Here is an 8,750-nt window from a genome sequence, read left to right as displayed (position 1 = left end):
CAGGTGTTCATTATGATGGGGCAGTGGGGCGCAGCTGGGGTGAGGATGCTGAGCTTCCTCGGTCCAGTTGGGATGCTCTGACTCCTGCCCCCATCCACGTGTGATCGTATGTTTTGTTTTGTCTTGATTTATTCAGTCTTTTAAAGAAGAATAAGGAGTAATGGCTGGTTTAAATAAAAAATATCTGAGTGCTGAATGACAGAGGTGTGAGATATAATGTATTTCTACAATTATAGATTTAGATAATGTACACAGGATTCTCACTTCTGGGGGTAAAATCTTGACACGTGTGCAGTTCTGTGGTCTAAACATGGATTTAGAGGGTCAGGAAAATGACATAAAAATGGGTTGTTTATATCATCAATAATAGTCGGGTCACTCCATACTCGCACTCAGATCTGTTGACTTCTGGTTCACCCTACAAATGCTGCAGTTTGTAAACAAAGCATGAAACAGCAATCTTATCAGGGGCAATTCATACAACACAAAATTCAAATCTTCAATTTTATACATGATTAAAACTCTTAAAGGGTCTCTTTAAGGTTTTACCTTTGGAGGAAGTAATTAAAGTAATTAAATGCACACTTGCCTCTGACTTTATTTAAGAAAAATCCTCAGAGAGCAGTGTCAGCTCTTTGAGGAACGCAAGGAATAAAACAGGAGCATCGAATTTGCATGGAGCAGAGTTACAAGCATCAATAGCAATGATCCTCAGAAATAATAATTCTTTCTCAGAGTGATGAGCAAAAAGTTAGTGTACTGTCTCATAACAGTCACAAGTGTGTGTGTGTGTGTGTGTGGAGAGAGAGAGAGAGAGAGAGAGAGTTTGCAGGTTTACTACTGCCAGATGTATAATTCTTATGTCATGCTCCACTGAGTCCAGCCTCCCAGAGACCCCCAATGAAATGAGTTGTGTGTTGGTCTGTGTATGTGTGTGTGTGTGGTTGCGCACAGCCTGGTGAAATGAGATGTTCACATCCCAAGGACGTCTCCCACCATAATTTAAACTCACTGGTGCTGGAAGACTTCAAACTGAAAGTGCTGAAGTCATAAACCAGTGCACTTCTGTCTTTACTGTTATTGTCTGTGATCTACTGGTGTAAATCTGCAGGCAGGTGGCTGTGACTCAAACAATGCAAATACCAGGACAGAAACGTTAAGCTTTTCCATGCTGTGATTACTGCATATTGGCTCCAGGCTATAAAATCAAGTTAAAGACCCAAAGTCAACAATGCTTTTACCTATTTTGATTGCACTTGTGTTGCAGTTTATCTGCCCCATTTGATTTACAGGTTGCAGAGATTCTCTGACATGGTCACAAAACGTGAAGGGTTAGAAGAAAGAGAAATTCCTCCAGGCTTGACGTACTGCAGTGCATGATACCTTCAGCTATTTACTCCCTGATCTACCGTCTCTCACAGCAGAGACCAGAGTGTTTTTATTTATGAGGGGGACAAAGAGACATCTATCAGCACTCAGCTGAAGCCAGTGACAGTGTATAATGTGACTTTGAGGCAGAGAGTGAATTGTATTCCTTCCCCTGGGGCACACTGGGACAAATCCCAGACAAGATGTTGTGGTTTGTGACTCTTTCCATTGGCTACACACACTCATCCAGCGCTTCCCACCACTTTACTTCACCCTCACTTGTCGCCAAGGTCAGGGCCCTCCCCCCCTTCCCTCCTTAGACGCAATGATCTTAAAATAGAGCTTCTTTAAGAGAAGATGAGGAGTGTAGAAAGCTCAGGGGAAGATTGGAGAAGGGAGGGGCTTTTACTACAGCATGAAGAAATGTCCCTGTTCCTCTTTAAGAGCTGTTGAAAGATGTATAGTGCTACAGCATCATGATGAATCCCCTCCGTGGTAGATAGGAGAACACTTCTCATATCATTAAGCTTTAGTAATGGTCCCAATGCCGCGTCCCCTCTGGCAGGGTTGCCTGGCATTCACTCCTCCGGCTAACAGGCCTGCTGGCTACCTACAGAGTCCCACTGCTGCTGCTGCTGCTGCTGCTGCTGCTGAGCAATGTTTAGTGAAGCTACAAGATCCAAAATGTATTCTCATCAATTTTATATTATATATGAATCTTTAATTCCCCACACAAAATGCAGTTTTTAAGTTTTTGTTATTTTGAGAATACATACTTCTACATTATCCTCTCAAAAATAAAAAACATTTTACTATTATAATTAGTAGCTCAAACATTTGGACATGATGTACTTTGTACAGATATGATCCTTTTGTAGATACAGTAGTTAATGACATACTAAAAGTGTATTCAAGCATTTTAGTGTTGCACATATATCCCGCATATACTTACAGTATGTACACACACACGTACTCACATTTGCAGTGGTATATCTTCACATTTATTTATCTTATTTTGGGCTCTTCTGTAAAAGGGACAAAACTCCTGCTGGGCTGTCTTTCATTTTAGACCCCTGTATCTGTGTGAAATGTGAAAAACGCTTGAAACACTTTCAAAAAGTGGTATTCCTCTTTCTAGCTATTGAGGCTGGCAGATGGAAAAAAATATTCTAGAGGAGAATAAATTGTGTGAGCTGTTTGCTGTGGGATAGGTTGAAAGTGAACTGCAGTTTCTGTCTCAACCATTTATTGGTTTATTAGTATTTTTTTTTTGTAGACACAAATGTCTTTTTCTGTAAATTTCGGTAATATACAGCATGGTATGTAATTGATATGCTTGAACTGATAACCCTTGAACTTCTTGTGGAGTCATTTGGAAATGTATGTGCTGTATTCTGTGTCTGGTTTATTATTATTTAGTTTAATATTATCTCATGCCTACTTGCCTTTGCTGTACGGCACATAATGATAATAATAACTTTTTTTTTTTTGCAGTTGAATGGTTTCTCTCTTGCTCTTCACCTTTCTATTGTGTTTTATTCTCCATTTCATTTCATGCGCAGAATGAAAACATTTGATTTTCTGTGTGGGTGAGCTCCAGCTCTGATCTTTGAACCTGTGCACCGGGACTACTCTACTGTACTTCAGCCTCCAGGGTGTGAGTGCATGTGTTACTGTGTGCGTTGGTGTGCACTTATGTCTTTGACACACACACACACACACACACACACACACACATGCTGGGATATAGGTTTAGCCAACAGGGTCCTTCATAGATCAGCCTCCCTTGACAGCTCTCTTAAATGTCCTTGGCAGCCCCCCAATCCACAGCTCTCGTTCCCTCTCTGTTCCTGCACCTTTTTCTCTCTGGCCGTGCTGCTGATGGATGCTGCCATATTTCTCTGCCTCTATCCTTTGGAATGCTCCCATAACCACTGGGCCCCGTAATGCATGACACAATCTGTATATATCCCATTAAGTGTCACTTTGTGAATGAACCTGTTTCTCCACATACAGTTCGCCTCGCAGAATGACATGCAGAGATAGTAGGCTGGAGGCTGCAGGCTGACCAGCTCCTTTAAAGCCAAGATAAATGTATCCTGAACCCTGAGGTAGACATCCTTATAACTAGTGTTTCTATTGTGAGAACTGTAACACTGAGTTTATTCTGAGTTCAGATGCTGATGATTATTTACATGATCTGCTTCTGTAGCTACAGTTTTACCAAGTGTCAGTGTTTCTTTTCCTAACGCAGCATCTCATCTCCTGAACTAGGACATTTTCACAAGACTGTGAAGAATTATGCTTGAAAAACAATGTTTGTTTTTTCTTCACCCTCCGCAGTTCCCAGCTAATATTTGTTTTTTTACATCATGAGGTTTTGTACACACTCTCCGCGTTATCAATCACATTTTTTAATTTAATGTATGAATATGTGATTTATGTTGCTTAGGCAGAAGATATAAATCTATTTTGCTGAGAGAGTGAGAGGGGGGATAACAGCGCTGATGTTCCCTTATTGATTGGCTGGCTTAATAGTGTTTGTTCTTTATAGCTGATCTCAGGAAATAAAGCAAATAAATAGTTGAGAATGAGTTCAGTCACTGCGATGCTCACAAGCTAACGGGAGAGAGACAGCGTGAGGAGGAAAGAACAGGAATAGCAAGTAGTAGAAAAAGAATGATACAGCAGCTGACTGGTCATATGCATATTGTCAAATCTGAGGTGATACAGACTGTTAATTCAGTTAATGTGAATTAATTAGAAATTACTTTCACTTTTATATTCTTTTTATACTCTGAAATCAGGGCACAAGTCACATAATATTTCCATCACTTTTAAATGAAGCTTGGTGGCTGCATTGAACTATAATACACATTGCTTCCAGGAATCGCTGTACTTTGTGCATTCAAAATGCTAACCTTTATTGACATCTTACCACAATGCCATAAGTGACAGAACATGATGTTTTTTTGTAAACCCAGAAGCTGGTTAGACGTCAGTCATTTCTGCTAATGTAGAGTGTCAGGCCATTATTTGCTCTAAGACTGTTTTACAATTCTCAGAGGATTTGTCAAATCGATTTGATTCTGCCCAGCACTAGGCTTCTTGAAGTGATGAATGAAATGTGTCTTGACATGTCAAGTTAGAGGAAAGGAAATAAATGACTTTAGGTTAAGTACTTGAACACATTATAAAAATGCATTAAAGTCATAACTGCTTGAATTTAAGCTCAGATTTCACATTCACTTATCATAGCAGCAACCTAAGTCCTAACCTATGGAAGAAAACACTAAAAAGACTTCAGATTAGTGACTTCAGCTTCTTCCAACTTGGTCCACACTGAGAGGAGGAGAGGAGCGCATAAATCCAGCCCATTAGCCCTGAGGTCTCCTGATGACAGTTCCCGCCCCATGGCTGATGTAAACCAAACTTCCTGTTCGGAGATGAAGAAGCCTGTCAAGCAGCTGCAGCCACCTCGACCCCTTGTCACCCTCCCTCTTTGATGCTCTGGCATTAATAGCAAATCGATTCTAAATGAGGGACAAGGGAAACAAGTGAGAAACAAAAGGATGCATCCATCTCCGGTGGAAGGATGTGCAGAGGCGAAGATGCTGGAAGGCAGGCTGGTTTAGGAGAGTGGCACAAGGTATTTTAAAAGCGAGAAAACATTCTCCCTGACAACCCTGTCTTCTTTTTCTGGCTCCATGTCAGTTATTAAGGATAAATAGCATTTGCTACTGTGGACAGTGCAAGATAGCAAAGTGAAGGTGGGTGTAGTGACTGCAACTGTCAAACCATTTGGTATATAAACTGACCATAACATAACTTCACAGAATACACATCTTTACTGCACCTTTCTAACAAACTTGCACTCTTCCTTCTAGGGTTCTTTTGAGTTCTCTCCTAAACCTCACATTTTTATTTAATTATTGTATGTGAGGTGCCGTTTGACCAAAGTCTCCCGGTCTACAGGCTTCTCCAAATTACCTTATGATGGGAGTAATGAGCATTTTTTTCATCTCATCATGCCTAATAGTGTATTGATCTCAGCCTGGAAGAAATGACTACATCATCTCCTTAGTTGGCTTGTGTCATCATGAACAACCTCGACTGGTTATATTCCACTTATTATTAAATGCTACACAGAATCTCTTGGCAGGATATCAAGTATTCTACAAGACACTTCAATTTCTACCTATTAGGTCCTCATAGGTCAACTTATCCCAATGAATACTGATGTTTAGTTGAATAAAATTTGGTGTTTTGGGGCTTTGTTAAACAAAAATTTTAACATATATGCCAACTGTTCTGTGATCTGTAGCTGTAAAAAAAAACAAAAAAAAACAGTAAAACTGTTTTTGCACTCAGTGTCACTGCTGCCAGTCTCAGTCAAGCACTAACTCTCCTCCTGTGTTTCCGCTGCTGTCTCCTCAGTGGGATAATCAGCCGTTCTCCTGCAAGGTAATTCCTGCTCAGGAGTGCATGTGGCCGACACTGCGGAAATTCATTTTTTGGTTTAATTTCAGGCCTATTGATCGTGGAGCGCTTTACGGCTGCATGACATCCATAATCACAACAATGGTATGACAGCAGAGATAAATAATGTGGCAAAGGCACGGAGAGAAGGAGGGATGTAGGGATAAAAGGGACACAGAATTGAAAAAAAGGAAGAGCCAGGTTCCATCTCTTACTGCATTCTGTATTAATTACTGAACCCCACCCTATTACACCCTCCCAACCCCAACCCCATCACCTGATTGATCTCCCCACAGAGGCCATAAATTAGTTTTCTTCCCAAACTTATCTGAAATCTGTTTGTTTAAGCATCCATTAAAGGATAGGAGCCAGTGCTCTACAGTAATTACCAAGGCCACTGTAATATCTATAATTATTATGATTAGTGGAGCAGAATTAAGTCACTGCTATAGAAACCACAAGGGACCAAAGCCACAGCATGATTATGAGGTTTTGCATATACTAATACTGTAGTCAAGTGCATGCCGGAGCGATGTTGCTGAAATGAATACAAGTTGATTCAGGCAACAGTGGATGCATACTGAAAAGCAAAAAGTATCAGACCAAACATTTAAATTGTAAACTTAGGAGCATGAAATGAATTTGTCCTGGTGGAGCATGTTGACCGATATACAACATACCACTCTCTATTTATTTTTAAATTAGATACTTTCACATTATTTTACACTTTTATTTAGATATTTGTGGAATATACTCACATTCCCGGCACACTGTTGAGTCATTTTCTCCTCAGTAAGCATAAACGCCTATTTCTAAAACAGCGAGGGCCAGTGCGGTCACTGTTTGTGTGGACAGGAACTTTGAGACAGTCCAGAGAGCTGGTTTAAGCCGGCAGCAGAGGCCACAGGAGGTCTTTTGCCTCAACTGGGTGTGTACACATAGCTGTGTTGATGAACTTCACCACAACTTTGCTCAGTTTTACCTGCCCCAAGCTCAGGAGCAGCTTCAAGCTACATTATATATATCAAAATGAGATGTGATAAATTGAAGTCTAAAATGTGACCTCTCGTTGTGTACATGCAGTTAAATGATAATGGTGTCTAGTAAACAGTGGTGACGGTGATGCAGCAGTGCATAAAGCATGCCTCTTCTTGTTGTTGGAGTCTTAGGGGGGCTGACAACTCCTGCTCATAAAATGTCTCAAGTCAGAAAGGCGATAAGGATGCAGGGTTAATGCGGCTTGGCACACAGTTTTATTTGTGCGGAGGCAGCGAAGTCCTGCTCTTCTACCCCTTCTGGAGTCAAGCAGAGTGGATACTGTTGCAGGACGAGAAGCAGTGGTGCGATGGGGGATGCTTAGTTGAGATAGAACGTGTAGGCGGGAGAAAGAGGAACTGATGACCAAATGAGAAGTATAATGCAGAACTGAATTGATGTACGACTTAAAGCTGGTCAAAATTACAATGTTATATTATTTACTGGACTTTCACACACAATAAATTGTCATTAAAAGCTAACAAACTGGGTTATTGAAGTTTTATGTTTGAAAGTGTGTGACCCGGCAAGCAGTCATTGTTTCCTTATACGGATAATTCGAAAATGCACAAACCAATGGGTGACGTCATGATAAGTTTACACTTTCTTGTGACTTATCAAGCCGGAACTAAATTTAGGCTGTGGTTCTTGCAGTGGAAGTGTATGAAATGGTGTAATGCGATGATATTACAAAGCAAATTACTGTTCATAAGAATTGATTTTCAGTCATGTTGCATGTAGTCTCTGTAAAAATCTCATCACTTGGTTTCTTAATCCTGAGCTGCAAGGATTCTCTACTGCTCTACATGAATACATAATGAGACAAGGCTCGGTAACAAAACAGTTCCTTGTTGGTGTTAGGGATGAGCACCAGTGGGAGCAAAACTGTACAACAAGGCTCCACATCACTGCTCACCTATAGCTATTTGTATGTGAGTCAACACCAAGCCTTCTGTCTTTTTAGGGAGGGGCAGTGACCCTATCATGGACACGGCCTGTTAAGAGAAGCAGCCTTTTCTTATCTGCATGCCCTTGGAGTACGCGCCCATTGATATGCCACCTTGACTCTATCTTCATGCCAAGATGCTTCCAATTATGCGAGCCGCTGGAGTGAGGCAGAGCGTGGGTTTCTGTACGATGAAAACTGGTCCATGGGTAATGTGATCCTGCTGCTTTTCCCCCCACAGGGATGGTTTCCACTTATGGAAGGAGGAGTCAAAGAACAGCCATCTCTCTACTCAACACTTCCCAGTTCACTACTTTCCCCACATCGTCTCATGACCCCATAAGGTAGACTGATCCATTCAGTAAATGGTTAATCACCGGGGCCTGAGCTCTGCATGCAACGTGCATCTATTACATCCAGCAGTTCAATACATCATGTGTGGGGATTTTCGCTGTGACATCAGTTCCTGTGTTATGAATCTTTCTTTAGATGCCTCTTTTTAGGCAGCCTGATGTTGCCTGGCAGAGGTGACGCCACAGTCAGGGCAGCCCTGTGACTGACAACAGGCTGTCACTCATCTGAAGTGACAAGCTCTGTGTTAGACAGCCACCGGGAAAGTGAGAGATGGGTGGAGAAGAAGTATGGAGACTGACTGTTTATAGCCAGTGGAAGCTTCTTCACCTACCAGGATGGTTGTGTCAAACATCATTCTCTTCTATTATGTCTATTTCATTGTCAGGCTTCCAGAAATCTCTCTCTATTTGCACTGTGGACAATTTATACAAGGAAAGTATCTGCACAGTGATTTAAGTCTTAACTCATTCAGTGATGAAATGCTCTTCTTCTCACTTTACAAGTTCTCATTCGTATTCCATTTATTGGGTTTCCCTCACTTCCAGAAGAGGGCAGCACTTCTTTACCA

Source organism: Morone saxatilis, unplaced genomic scaffold (genome assembly GCF_004916995.1).
Source record: "Morone saxatilis isolate NCDOM2014 unplaced genomic scaffold, NCSU_SB_2.0 Contig19, whole genome shotgun sequence".
Lineage (NCBI taxonomy): Eukaryota > Metazoa > Chordata > Actinopteri > Moronidae > Morone > Morone saxatilis.
This window is presented reverse-complemented; position numbering follows the sequence as displayed.